This window comes from Pinus tabuliformis, chromosome 7, assembly GCF_031772625.1.
Source record: "Pinus tabuliformis cultivar Carrire ecotype Pingquan chromosome 7, CPIR1, whole genome shotgun sequence".
Classification (NCBI taxonomy): domain Eukaryota; kingdom Viridiplantae; phylum Streptophyta; class Pinopsida; order Pinales; family Pinaceae; genus Pinus; species Pinus tabuliformis.
In genome coordinates, this window is record NC_142293.1 from 1306485917 (window position 1) to 1306501477 (window position 15561).

Genomic DNA, 15561 nt, shown 5'->3' on the forward strand with positions numbered 1-15561 from the left:
AATAGAAAGAATGTTGCAAGGCAAGGAAAAGATCATATCAGTGAGACTAATCAATGCTATGCAAGCCAAATGTAGTAGCAGAAAAGGATGTGTAACACAATTCTCCCAAACCCACCCAAGTAACCATGCCAGTTGGGGTAAACATGAGATGAGAGGCTACTATGATCAAATTCTACCTCCTATGTGACTTTAAGGAAGTGGAATCAATAGAAAATCACACACAGTCATCCAACATCATCAACGGATCCCTAAGGAGACAAGTCAACCACTCAGACAACCTGTCCCTAGGTCCCACTACTATTCTAGACTCTGAGGCCATATTCACTCTCATGCTATGGTTAAGGGAGTGACTAGATACCTAAAGTCGCTCTTAAAGACCTGCATGCTAGCGACTGTGGAACAAAATTTTCAGTTCTGTGATAGCGACCTCAAGATTTAAGCCACTTTTTCAGGCCTAGAGCCCATGCCATTGCCCAAAATGGAATGATAGCTTGAAATCAAGGAAAGCATAGGGAGAAAATCATGCAAAAACAACAATATCAACAACACCTTAACCAGACCCCTAATAGCCATGACATGCATTTCATCAAACATATTGTCAACATGTAACCTACAGGTGTTAACAACAGAATTAAATGTAGGGATATCATACTTAGATGGTAATCTCTATGAACCATTGTTTCCTCATGCAATCTGCTACATTATCATGTATTAGGTCATAGAAATATTATTTTCGGAATTTCTAAGTTTAGCCCATTAGAAATTCTTCCTGTACTATCTAATTTATTTCTTCCTACTTGTTCAATTACTTAACAAGTTATTGACCATGTAAATACTGAAAATAAATACAAGTACAATATCAACACATACAGATCATCAACTGAAAGTAAACAAGCACACAAGTGACATCATTGTTCTTGGACTAATGTCCTTGGAAAAAACCAATGCAGGAAAAATGGTGCAGCTATCAAAGGGTTTTATTATTAAGCAATTTTAGAATTCAATCTAGGTGCCAGAAATGGCTCACCCAACAGAGAATGCCCTCGGTAGTAGTACATCTCAGTTGGAGACAGATATTCTGGATAAGTCACCGGAGGAACGATCCCACAGCAAGACTACAACACTTGTGCTACTCACTGTCACCCTAATAGGGACTGCGTCACCCTATCCAACTCTGAAGCTCCAATCTGCCCCACGAAATCTCCTAGCGTCAATCTCTAGGGTCTACGTCAGCCTCTCTGGCTTAGTGTCAACCCAATTTTAACCTATTTTTCCTAGCGTCAGACTCGTGGGGCTTGGCGTTGGCATCTAGAGCCTCTCTGTCTCCCACGCTAGCCCTCCTTAGGCTCTATGTAGCTCCTGGCTACCTCTGTGTGGCCTCTGGCTACCTCTGCATGGCCTCTGGTTGCCTCTAGCTCGCTCTACGTAAACCCTCTCCCGACTTCTGCGTTGATGCTCCCGGTACTATCTCTGCCTCTCTGCTACTGTATTCACTACCCCTCAGCTGCAACTCTAATCATTCCTTCCATTTCCTCAGCAAGCCATGCCCTAGAAAATCGAATTCTTGATCAACTTGATGTGTTCTCCAACTGACCCTCAAGCCTCTTCTTATACTTTTCTCGTTGACAATTCAATGGCTGAGATTAAGTCCCTAATCAACAGTTAAGATTAGATATGGCTTGATCCATTACTTTTGGACCATTCTAACTCAATTTTATATTAATTAACATTAATATTTTACTTTCCCTAAGTTTAAACTTATGGACTCCATTAAAAACCCAAACTGTTTAGGTCCTGCCCAAACCATTTATGGGTCTTGGATATGTCATGTGATTTAGCCTCTCTACCAATTTTCAAGACTAGAGCACATCCTATGCTACCCAAAATCGACACTCGCTCTTAGCGAGGACTGTGCTCTAGTAATAATCCTCACTGAGTATCACCTTGATCATCTGGGATTGGTCCCTGTGCTGATGCTACGCTTATTGCCCAACATCCTCTACACTGCTGCATCATGTACTGCTACCGATGGCCCTACCACTAACACTGCTACATCCATACTATAGCTCCTGCTGCCCATGGCCCTACCATTGCCAGTGCTACATCTGCACTACATCCCCTCTCATCATCCTGCGTCGTGATGCTAATAGCACCGCCACTACTAACTACTGCACTGCAACTCAGTTACTGAGAAGTAAGTAACTGATCTCCCAACTCTGACATCTCTGTTAGGCCAGAAACACTCTTGATGTTGAAGCTCCCTCTATTGCTGACAAGTGCTCCCTCTCTGACCTCTACGCTACTGCATCAACTCTATGCCTCTTGCACTACTGCCTCACGTTGTCCTGGGACTCCTGCACTGTAGCCCTCTCTGTCACTCCATTCGCATCTGTCTCCATCGACATTCATCAGTCCTGCTACTCCTCTTTGGGGCTCTCGTAGCAAGGTATAATCCAAGAGGTTTGGTACCTCGAGGATCCTGCCCCTCATTTCCTATATTCCATCTAACTACAACTCGATCTCTCCTCACCTCTTCTCTCGACGTGCATGAGCACTCATGGCACAGTCATCATCAGTTGGCCCTTGCTTCTTCGCCTTAGCCGGTGCAACCTTGGTCTCAGAAGCCTCTCCCTTGCTCTTCTTCCTAGGACACTAGCTTGCATCGTGACCCAGTTCCCCACAATGGAAGCACTTGACCTTCGAGAGGTCCTTTTTCTTTCTTTTCTCTTGATTTCTTGCAGATGCAAGTACCACATATCCTTCTTCCTAATTCTTAATTCTAACCGCTTTTCCGCTACTCCATGCCTTGGACACCCGTTTGATCTCTTCTTGACGAAGAGCCACCCACAGTTCCTCCTAATTTGGAAGGTTCGTCTTGCCCAGTATGCTCTAGACAAATACCTCCCAATCCCCTGAGACTGCGTTCAATGCAGTCCTCACCATCAGTTCCTGATTCAGTGTGGCCCATATGGAAGTTGGTGGATCACGGATCTCCTTCAATCCACTGAGGAAGACATCTATCTACTCTCCCTTCTGCATCTGATATGACTGCAACGGGTTTTCAAGTAACATCCTCCTCTATAAAGAAGTATGCTGGTATAATTTCTTCAGGGGCTCCCACACCTCATTTTTCGTCTCCTTCTTCGCAATGTGTGGCAACCATGATCCTTGACACCATCAAGTTTGATGCACTTTGCCCTGGCCATTGCCTCCTTATACTTGTCATTTTCAGCTGGGTCAACCGTGATCGCTATCATTTTCAAGGCAAAGTGTTTGGTGCGATATCTGTCTAGAATGGACAAGATCCTGGCCTTCCAAACTATGAAGTTTGAAGCTTTGTCCAGTCTATCCTGAGATGTTAGCCCATTCACTGCCATTTCATTGCTCCTCTTTCGACTCTTTCATGTATCTCTACTTCCCGTCTGGAAGTTCTCAGTTTGACTCCCTTTGAGCCTCGATTTCCCTTCTAGAAATCCCTCTGCCAATCCTTGACAATAACTCCCTCCTCTTTGGTCTTGCCTTGTTAGGTACTATTCTGACCAAAATACCACACCAGCTTCTCTCCGCAACTTACACACAGCTTCATATGCCCCAGCAGTCTGAAGGTTAGAGCCTCTAGGCTCTGCGTAATCCCGGCACTGGCATAATCTGCACCTCCTGGCCACAGTGTCGATCCTTCCTCGCAGAGAAATATGATCGGGCACTGCGTAGGTCAGGCTTTCTCCTCTCTTTCTCAGCGTTGATCCTCCTCCTGACTCAAACTAATGATGTAGGCACTCTGCGTCACCCCTTCCTCGTTGCTTTCTGCTAGGAACAACTTCTGTCACTCGGGACAACTACTTTCTGCTTCTACTTCTCTGCTTAGCTGATGCCTTCAGTTATCTTGTGATATGCAACCACACTCTGATACCATGTTGGAATTTCTAAGTTTAACCCATTAGAAATTGTTCCTGTACTATCTGATTTATTTCTTCCTACTTTTTTAATTACTTAACAAGTTATTTACCATGTAAATATTGAAAATAAATACAAGTACAGTATCAACACATACAGATCATCAACTAAAAGTAAACAATAACACAAGTGACATTGTTGTTTTTGGACTAATGTCCTCGGAAAAACACAATGTGGGAAAATCGGTGCAACTATTAGAGGGTTTTATTATTAAGTAGTTTCAAAATACAATCTCGGTGCTAGAAATGGCTCACCTAACAGAGAATGCCCTCGGCAGTAGCACCTCTTAGTCAAAGACAGATATTCCGGCTAAATCACTGGAGGAACAATCCCACAACAACATGGCAACACTTTTGCTGCTCTCTGTCACCCTGATAGGGACTATGTCACCCTATCCAGCTCTCTTTAACTCCAATTTGCCCCACGAGATCTCCCAACGTTAGCCTCTCTAGCCCATCGTCAGCCCAACGTTAGCCTATTTGTGCCAGCTTCAACCTCTCGGGGCTCTGTGTCAGCCTCTGGAGCCTCTGCGTCTCCCACGCTGGCCCTCCTTAGGCTCTGCGCAACTCCTGGCTGCCTCTGCGTGGCCTCTGGCTACTCTGGCTGCCTCTGCGTGAACTCTAGCTGGCTTTGCGTCAACCCTCTCCCGGCTTCTATGCTGATGCTCCCAGTACTATCTCTGCCTCTCTACTGTTGTATTCACTACCCCTCAGCTTCATCTCTAATCACTCCTTCGATTTCCTCAGCAAGCCCTACCCCAGAAAATCGAATTCTTGATCAACTCGGTGTGTTCTCCAACTGACTCTCAAGCCTCTTCTTATACTTTTCTCGTTAACAATTCAATGAGTGAGATTAAGTCCCTAATCAATAGCTAAGATTAGATCTTGCTTGATCCATTACTTTTGGACCATTCTAACTTAGTTTTATATTAGTTCACGTTAATATTTTATTTTCCATAAGTTTAGACTTAGGGACTACACTAAAAATATTAATTATTTTAATATCTCCCAAACTTGTTTGATTCTGCCCAAACCATTTCTGGGTATTGGAGATCTCATGTGCTTTAGCCTCTCCACCAATTTTCAAGGCTAGAGTACATCCTATGCTACCCCAAATCAACAATTATCCATTCATGTAAAAGTAAAAACATGTTGAGAGCCATACATAACCGTTGTCCGAAATGTACATATAACCAGCATAATAGGAACAGAAATACCATAAACATATCAACCATCAACATATTTATATACATCAGAATATTTTCACATGAAAATCAAGGAAATGAATCTCTCATTAATTAATGAAATGAACCAACTGAAGGTGGGACTACCACTTTCCACCCGACCATAAAATGGCTAAAACAAATCTTCCTTCATCCATTCCCCCCCGTGCCATATTTCAAGCATGAATGTGGGACTCAAACCAGAAGAACTCAACCAAGGCATACCGAGGCTAAACCACCTGACCCTCATCAACAGAAACCAGGATTTATCATAATCCATCTTGGGTCACTAGGCCAACACAATGAACACATCATAACAGGGTTTACCGCGATCTCCACCTAATCACTAGGCAAAACAAGGATGGATGCCATCATATTTCTCCACCTACATCGTGAGAAATTTTCTTGTCTCCTAGTATATGGGTCTTTACTCGTGATGTTCATCTGATTCCATTTGGAAATGCTAATGACCAAAACAAATCCATCGTTGACCTTCCCTTCTCTGCTAGATAGTCCCTCGGGCAATTTGATCAATCCATTTAGTGCAGTCACTCACCTTCCAATTTCTATTGGCACCCCCGTCTTGAGCAGTCCATCCCTTGACAAGGCTTCCTTGCATCAGAAGATACAAAACCAAGGAATATACCTACCTCAAAACCATCATACTGATCATAACATGCCTAAATAATTTAAGAAGGCAAGGACACCTACATTTGAGGGGATATGAAGAAAGAAGAGGGTACAGAAGCATGGCTGCTAGGGATGAAGAAAATTTTCAGAATACATGACTATTCTAAGAATACGAAGGCTAGAGTTGCCTCTTACAACTTGAAACGAAAAGTCGACATATGGTGGGAGGACTTGAAGAATGTTAGAGCCATTACTGAGAAATATTTGACCTAGGAGGAGTTTGAGGAGCTCTTCAGAGAATAATACTTGTTTGAACGCTACTTCACAGGAAAGAAAAAAAGTTTTATGAACTCAAAATGGGTCAATTTACCAGTGATGAGTATGTCACCAAGTTTTTGAAACCGTTGAGGTATGTATCATAACTCAAGGATGAGAAATCCAAAATTTTGAGGTTCATCAGTGGGCTACCTATGGCATTCAAAGATAAAATTGAATTCCTGGAACCCTAAACCCCGAAGGATATTATCAAGAAATTAGAACACTTATATGAGAAAGGAAAGTGAAATCCTAATATAAAAAGTAACTCGAATACCAAGAGAAATGTTGTACATAAGAGGAATTGGACCAAGAAAAAATCAAAAAGGAAAGAGGGGAAACACCCATCTCATACAAGATAGTTTCAGCAAAGAACCAATGTTGTTGTTAAGGAAAATGTTCAGAAACTAACGTCAGCGCAACCCAAGTTTGAAGGCCAAGAACCACTCAAGTGTTGGAACTGTTGTGGGAACCACATGAGGAGAGATTGTCCACATTAGCAAGACATCATACCAAAGGATTACAACACCTAGGAGGCTAGCACGATGGGTGAAGTAGCTTGAATTATGCCAATAATTTATGCAACAATGGAAAACCACCAAGTAGATCACCAAACATACATCATTGAGATGGGAGGTAAGCTACAAGAGAAAGTCATTTCTATTTTAATTCATCTAAGTTTTAATTATAGTTATGCCATCCCAAATCTTGTTGAGAAGTGAAGATTGGGTAAGGAATTGTAACAAGAACCTTGGTTGTTTCAATTGGCAACAAGGATAAGGAGAAGAATCAACCATTTTGTAAAGTCATGTGCATTTGAACTCAATGGCATACCCACAAAAACCCACTTGAATGTGTTACCATTGGGTGGGTATGGCATATTAGTGGGCATGGATTGGTTGTACTTACATTAGACCAAGGTAGATTTATATGAAAAAGAAATATAATGCTTGGATGAGTAGGGAATAAAAAGAGTGTTGCAAGGCAAGGAAAAGATCATATCAGTGAGACTAATCAATGCTATGCAAGCAAAACGTAGCAGCAGAAAAGGATGTGTAACACACTTCTCCCAAACCCGCCCAAGTAACCATGCCAGCTAGGGTAAACATGAGACGAGAGGCTACTATGATCAAATTCGACCTCCTATGTGACTTTAAGGAAGTGGAATCGATGGAACATCACACACAGTCATCCAACATCATCAACAGATCCTTAAGGAGACAATTCAACCACTCAGACAACCTGTCCCTGGGTCCCACTACTATTCTGGACTCTGAGGCCATATTCGCTCTCATGCTATGGTTAAGGGAGTGAATAGATACCTAAAGTGGCTCTCAAAGACCTACATGCTAATGACTGTGGAAAAAAAAATTGAGTTTTGTGACAGCGACCTCGAGATTTAAGCCACTTTTTCAGGTCTAGAGCCCATGCCATTGCCCAAAATGGAATGATAGCTTTAAATCAAGGAAAGTATAGGGAGAAAATCATGCAAAAGCAATAATATCAACAAGACCTTAACCATACCCCTAATAGCCATGACATGCATTTCATCAAACATATTGTCAACATGTAACCTACAGGTGTAAAAAACATAATTAAATGTAGGCATATCATACTTATATGGTAATCTCTATGAACCATTGTTCCCTCATGCCATTTGCTGCATTATCATCTATTAGGTCATAGAAATATTATTGTCGGAATTTCTAAGTTTAGCCCGTTAGAAATTCGTCCTGTACTATCTGATTTATTTCTTCCTACTTGTTCAATTACTTAACAAGTTATTGACCATGTAAATAGTGAAAATAAATACAAGTACAATATCAGCACATACAGATCATCAACTGAAAGTAAACAAGCACAGAAGTGACACCGTTGTTCTTGGACTAATGTCCTCGGAAAAAACCAATGCGGGAAAACTGGTGTAGCTATCAGAGCGTTTTATTATTAAGCAGTTTTAGAATTCAATCTAGGTGCCAGAAATGGCTCACCCAACAGAGAATGCCCTCGGTAGTAGTACATCTCAGTTGGAGACAGATATTCCGGCTAAATCACCGGAGGAACGATCCCACAGCAAGACTGCAACACTTGTGCTACTCGCTGTCACCGTAATAGGGACTGCGTCACCCTATCCAACTCTCCAGCTCCATTCCGCCCCATGAAATCTCCTAGCATCAGCCTCTAGGGTCTACGTCAGCCTCTCTGGCTTAGCGTCAACCCAACATCAACCTATTTTTCCTAGTGTTGCGTCAGCATCTAGAGCCTCTCTGTCTCCCATGCTAGCCCTCCTTAGGCTCTATGTAGCTCCTGGCTACCTCTGCATGGCCTCTAGCTACCTATGCATGGCCTCTAGTTGGCTCCGCATAAACCCTCTCCCGGCTTCTGCGTTGATGCTCTCGGTATTATCTCTACCTCTCTACTACTGTATTCTCTACCCCTCAGCTGCATATCTGATCACTCCTTCAATTTTCTGAGCAAGCCCTACCCTAGAAAATCGAATTCTTGATCAACTCGATGTGTTCTCCAACTGACCCTCAAGCCTCTTCTTATACTTTTCTCATTGAAAATTCAATGGCCGAGATTAAGTCCCTAATTAGTGGCTAAGATTAGATCTGGCTTGATCCATTACTTTTGGACCATTCTAACTCAATTTTATATTAATTCACATTAATATTTTTTTCCCTAAGTTTAAATTTATGGACTCCATTAAAAATATTAATTATTTTAATATCTCCCAAACTGTTTATGTTCTGCCCAAACCATTTATGGGTCTTGGATATCTCATGTGATTTAGCCTCTCTACCAATTTTCAAGACTAGAGTAGATCCTATGCTACCCAAAATCAACACTCACTCTTAGTGAGGACTGTGCTCTAGTAATACTCCTCACTGAGTATCACCCTGATCATCTGGCATCGGTCCCTGTGATGATGCTATGCCTATTGCTCAACATCCTCTACACTGTTCCATCATGCATTGCTACCCATGGCCCTGCCACTACCACTGTTGCATCCATATGATAGCTCCCTCTGCATCCGTGCTACTGCCCATGGCCCTGCCATTTCCAGTGCTACATCTGCACTGTATCCCCTCTCATCATCCTGCATCATGATGCTAATAGCACTGCCACTACTAACTACTGCACTACAACTCAGTTAATGAGAAGTAAGTAACTGATCTCCCAACTTTGAAATCTCTGTCAGGTTAGAAACACTCTTGATGCTGAAGCTCCCGCTATCGCTGACAAGTGCTCCCTCTCTGACCTCTGCGCTACTGCAACAACTTTATGCCCCTTGCACTACTGCCTTACGTTGTCTTGGGACTCCTGCACTGTAGCCCTCTCTGTCACTCCATTCGCATCTGTCTCTATCGACATTCATCAGTCCCGTTACTCCTCTTTGGGGCTCTCGTAGCAAGGTATAATCCAAGAGGTTTGGTACCTTGAGGATCCTGCCCCTCATCGCCTATATTCTGTCTGACTATAACTCAATCTCTCCTCACCTCTTATCTCGAGGTGCATGAGCACTCATGGCATAGTCATCATCAGTCGCCCCTTCCTTCTTCGCCTTAGCCGGCGCAACCTTGGTCTTAGAAGCATCTCCCTTGCTCTTCTTCCTAGGACACTGGTTCGTATAGTGACCTAGTTCCCCACAATGGAAGCACTTGACCTTGGAGAGGTCCTTTTTCTTTCTTTTCTCCTGATTTCCTGCAGATGCAAGAACCGCATATTCTTCTTCCTCCTTCTTAATTCTAACCCCTTTTCCGCTACTCCATGCCTTGGACACCCGTCTGATCTCTTCTTGATGAAGAGCCACCGACAATTCCTCCTAATTTGGAAGGTTCCTCTTGCCCAGTATGCTCTAGACAAGTACCTCCCAATCCTCTAAGACTGCGTTCAATGCGGTCCTCACCATCAATTCCTGATTTGGTGTGGCCCATATGGAAGTTAGCGGATCATGCATCTCCTTCAATCCACTGAGGAAGACATCTACATGCTCTCCCTTCTGCATCTGATATGACCGCAACTGGTTTTCAAGTAACATCCTCCTCTGCAAAGAAGTATGCTGGTACAATTTCTTTAGGGGCTCCCACATCTCATTTGCTGTCTCCTTCTCGGCAATGTGTGACACCACATGATCCTTGTCACCATCAATTTTGATGCACTTTACCCTGGCCATTGCCTCCTTATACTTGTCATTTTCAGCTGGGTCAACTGGGATCACTATCATTTTCAAGGCAAAGTGTTTGGTGCGATACCTGTCTAGAATGGGCAAGATCCTGGCCTTCCAAACTACGAAGTTTGAAGCTTTTCTCAGTCTATCTTGAGATCTTAGCCCATTCACTGCCATTTCACTGCTCCTCTTTCGACTCTTTCATGTCTCTCTACTTCCCGTCTAGAAGTTCTCAGTTTGACTCCCTCTGAGCCTCGATTTCCTCTCTGGAAATCCCTCTGCCAATCCTCGACAACAACTCCCTCCTCTTTGGTCTTGCCTTGTTAGGTACTATTCTGACCAAAACATCGCACCAACTTCGCTCCCCAACTTACCCACAGCTTCATATGCCCCAACAGTCTGAAGGTTAGAGACTCTAGGCTCTGCGCAATCCCAGCACCGGCATAATCTACACCTCCTGTCCATAGTGTCGATCCTTCCTTGCTGAGAAATATGACTGGGCACTGCGTAGGTCAGGTTTTCTCCTCTCTTTCTCAGCGTTGATCCTCCTCCTGACTCGAACTAATGATGTAGGCACTCTGCGTCACCCCTTCCTCGCTGCTTTCTGCTAGGAACAACTTATGTCACTCGGCACAACTACTTTCTGTTGCTACTTCTCTGCTCAGTTGATGCCTTCAGTTATCTTGTGATATGCAACCACGCTCCGATACCATGTTGGAATTTCTAAGTTTAACCGATTAGAAATTCTTCCTGTACTATTTGATTTATTTCTTCCTACTTTTTCAATTACTTAACAAGTTATTTACCATGTAAATATTGAAAATAAATACAAGTACAGTATCAACACATACAGATCATCAACTAAAAGTAAACAAGAACACAAGTGACACTATTGTTTTTGGACTAATGTCCTCGGAAAAACCCAATGCGGGAAAATTGGTGCAACTATTAGAGGGTTTTATTATTAAGCAGTTTCAAAATACAATCTCGGTGCCAGAAATGGCTCACCCAACAGAGAATGCCCTTGGTAGTAGTACCTCTTAGTCGGAGACAGATATTCCGGACAAATCACCGGAGGAACAATCCCACAACAACATTGCAACACTTTTGCTACTCTCTGTCACCTTGATAGGGACTGTGTGACCCTATCTAGCTCTCCAGCTCCAATCTTGCCCACAAGATCTCCCAACATCAGCCTCTCTACCCTAGTGTCAGCCCAATGTCAGCCTATTTGTGCTAGCTTCAACCTCTCGGGGCTCTGTGTCAGCCTCTGGAGCCTCTGTATCTCCCACGCTGGCCCTCCTTAGGCTCTGCGTAGCTCCTGGCTGCCTCTGCGTGGCCTATGGCTGCCTCTGCGTGACCTCTAGCTGGCTTTGCGTCAACCCTCTCCCGACTTCTACGCTGATGCTCCCAGTACTATCTATGCCTCTCTACTGCTGTATTCACTACCCCTCAACTTAATCTCCAATCACTCCTTCAATTTCCTCAGCAAGCCCTGCCCCAGAAAATCAAATTCTTGATCAACTCGGTGTGTTCTCCAACTGACCCTCAAGCCTCTTCTTATACTTTTCTCGTTAACAATTCAATGACTAAGATTAAATCCCTAATCAACAGCTAAGATTAGATCTTGCTTGATCCATTACTTTTGGACCATTCTAACTTAGTTTTATATTAATTCACATTAATATTTTATTTTCCCTAAGTTTAGACTTAGGGACTGCACTAAAAATATTAATTATTTTAATATCTCCCAAACTTGTTTGATTCTGCCCAAACCATTTCTGGGTATTGGAGATCTCATGTGCTTTAGCCTCTCCACCAATTTTCTAGGCTAGAGTACATCCTATGCTACCCCAAATCAACAATTATCCATTCATGTAAAAGTAAAAACATGCTGAGAGCCATACATAACCATTGTCCAAAATGTACATATAACCAGCATAATAGGAACAGAAATACCATAAACATATCAACCATCAACATCCATATATACATCAAAATATTTTCACATGAAAATCAAGGAAATGAATTTCTCATTAATTAATGCAATGAACCAACCGAAGATGGGACTACCACTTTCCACCCGCCCATAGAATGGCTAAAACAAATCTTTCTTCATCCATTCCCCCCCGTGCCATATTTCAAGCATGAATGTCGGACTCAAACCAAAAGAACTCAACCAAGGCATACCGAGGCTAAACCACCTCACCCTCATCAATAGAAACTAGGATTTATCGTAATCCATCTTGGATCACTAGGCCAACACAATGAACACATCATAACAGGCTTTACCGTGATCTCCACCTGATCACTAGGCCAAACAAGGATGGATGCCATCAGATTTCTCCACCTACATCGTGAGAAATTTTCTTGTCTCCTAGTATATGGGGCTTTACTTGTGATGTTCATCTGATTCCATCTGGAAATGCTAATGACCAAAACAAATCCATCCTTGACCTTCCCTTCTCTGCTAGATAGTCCCTCGGGCAATCTGATCAATCCATTTAGTGCAGTCACTCACCTTCCAATTTCTGTTGGCACCCCCATCTTGAGCAGTCCATCCCTTGACAAGGCTTCCTTGCATCAGAAGATACAAAACCAAGGAATATACCTGCCTCAAAACCATCATACTGATCATAACATGCTCATGGAAATCAATGGACGCAATTGGGTACCACTGTCCCACAATGGCCTTGTTCCTAAATTTCTTTACCAACATATTGTTGCATATTCCAATTCTTTTCATTGTTGTTGCTGATTCTTGCAGTTGATTTTAACCACCAAGCTTGACATTTCTGTGCTTCATGTACCAAGCACATAACTTCCATTTGATTCAAAATAAATTGAAATAAATTCAAATCATACCTCATTGGTGGCTCATCAATAAGGTAAACTAGCAATCCTGTTTACTTCCTGTCACGACAAGTCAAACTAGCAACATGTATAAAATATCACATCATGTTATGAAATCAACTCATAAAAAGATAGAAAATATAGATCAACGACTTCAAAATCAACCTCTTCGGTGGGGGAACATCCTTTACATTACACAAATGAACAATTCTTCCATGATACAAATGACAAGACCTCCTTTCTATATATAGGAGTCTAAGGGGTCACAATATAATCAGAGCCAACATAACAATAATAATGTAAGGGTGCAACAATAAAAATAGTGGGCTTCTATGGGGCACAATAATAACAATATGGGGACTACATGGGCACAACAATATAATAAGGGGGTTACACTAATAACAATAAGGGGTTACACTAGTAGTATAGGGACCTAACATCCCCCTCTCCTTCAAAAAGTGTTGTCCTCAATGCTTGAGTATTTCTGGATGGGTCTATATAATATTCTCGTCTTCCCATTTGGAATCTTCAGTGGGTAAGTTCTTCCAATTGATGATATACTTTGAAATTGATTGATTTCATAGTTGTCGGGTTCTTGTTTCTATGACTGCTTCAAGTTCCAATATGATTTTTCCTTCCTCGTCAAGTTCCAAAAATATTGTTTGAACTAGGAGCTTGTCACATATAACCTTGTTTAAGCATGAAACATGGAAAACTAGTGGCACTCGGGACCATAGTACTATGGTGATAATTTATTCTCCTTCTTAGCTTGTTTTAGGGACATTTGTTTGTATGGTTGTAGCCGTAAAAATACCTAGTCACCTATATCAAAAAAAAAATTGTTGCGATGTTGATCTGCCTGTTGTTTCATTCGATTCTGCATGAAAGTAAGGTTATCCTTTTTCTTCTTGATATGTCCTTCTATATTGAGAGTTTTAGGAGTGGTAATTCCTACCAATGCATTACAAGATATGGTCGGATTCATTTATTCTTTCTCTGGGGTTGGTTCCTAGTGTATATCCTCTTCTTTTGACGTTTCTTGATCCTTTTCTTCCTCCTCTTCACAATCAATGTAAAATAATTTCTTCTCAACACACTTATGACCTTTAATGTATTTTGTATCACAACTGTAACAAAGCCCGTTTACTCTTTTTTCTTCCAATTGTTGTGGTGTCAACCTTATAGGTTGTCGAAGGCTAGGAGCAACAACACTTCCATCTTTATAATTGTGAGTGGTAGGCTTTATTGTTGCCATAGTTTTTTTATTGTTGTTGAATTAGGTTTCCAAAGTTGAACCTCATGTTGAAATTCCCCATGAAGACATCAATCCTCTACTTCTCTGGAATATGATTTACCCTTATATTCAATTTTTGGAAGTCCTCAATGTTCTCTTCCATTGGACCCTTTTGTTTGAGATTGATCAATTGACTAAAGAAGGTGTTTCTCTTTGTATCCTCATAATGTGCTACCATTTCCTCTGTGAAAATTGACCAAGTGACAAGTGGTTTATGAGAACAAATCCCTTTATAACATAAAAATTGATTCGGTTCTAAATATAAAGGTGCAATACATACCTGTTGTAAGAGTTGCACATCATGTAGATCAAATTATTTCTCCATCTTTAGTATCCATGTTACGAGATCCTTGCCATCAAATTTCCTCATATCGATCTTTGGAACATGGTTGGTCTTCAATCCAACGTTAGAGTCTATGAAATCATGATTAACATTTATTTTGTTCTCATCATGAGTTTCTTTTACTACCCTTTCACCATTAGTAAGCATTTCTTGTAGCAACTTTGTCAAATATGTCTTCAAATATTCCATGTTTCCTTTAATTTTTTCTTCTATACCATCCATCTTAGCTTCCACGCCCTTTGAATTCCTCCAAACTAATTTTTCAACCAAACTTATGCAAAACTTTTAAAAAACTACACATCTTTTGTCACTTTGTAGGAGCTCAATATTGAATCTATTGTATCTTTGTAATCTTGGATCTCTAAGGTTTGAAATTATGTCCTATGGTAGCCCTCTGAGTCCTCTTTCCAACCCTGCAAGTCTGATCAAGATTGGATTCTCTAAGAAAATTTTATGTTAAATCTCCCATGATGGCCTGATTATAGACTAGTTCAGTAGAGAGAACTTGTACAAAGTTCCATGTGACACTGGTTTGCCACTATGACCTAAAACCGATACACAGAAGACTACAGGTCGTCCTCTTTCTGTAAATTTTTACGAAATGTCAATCTGATGCTTAGAGAGAAAGTTATGATGATTTTCCCCAGGTCACCTATTTGGGATGTAATTCAGGAGCCTGCAAAAACCCTAAATGTCTTGAACCATATCTGTAATAATATAGTGAAACAAGATTTGAACTTCGGGCCCGGGGTTCATCAATATTTTGGCTCAAATAAGTT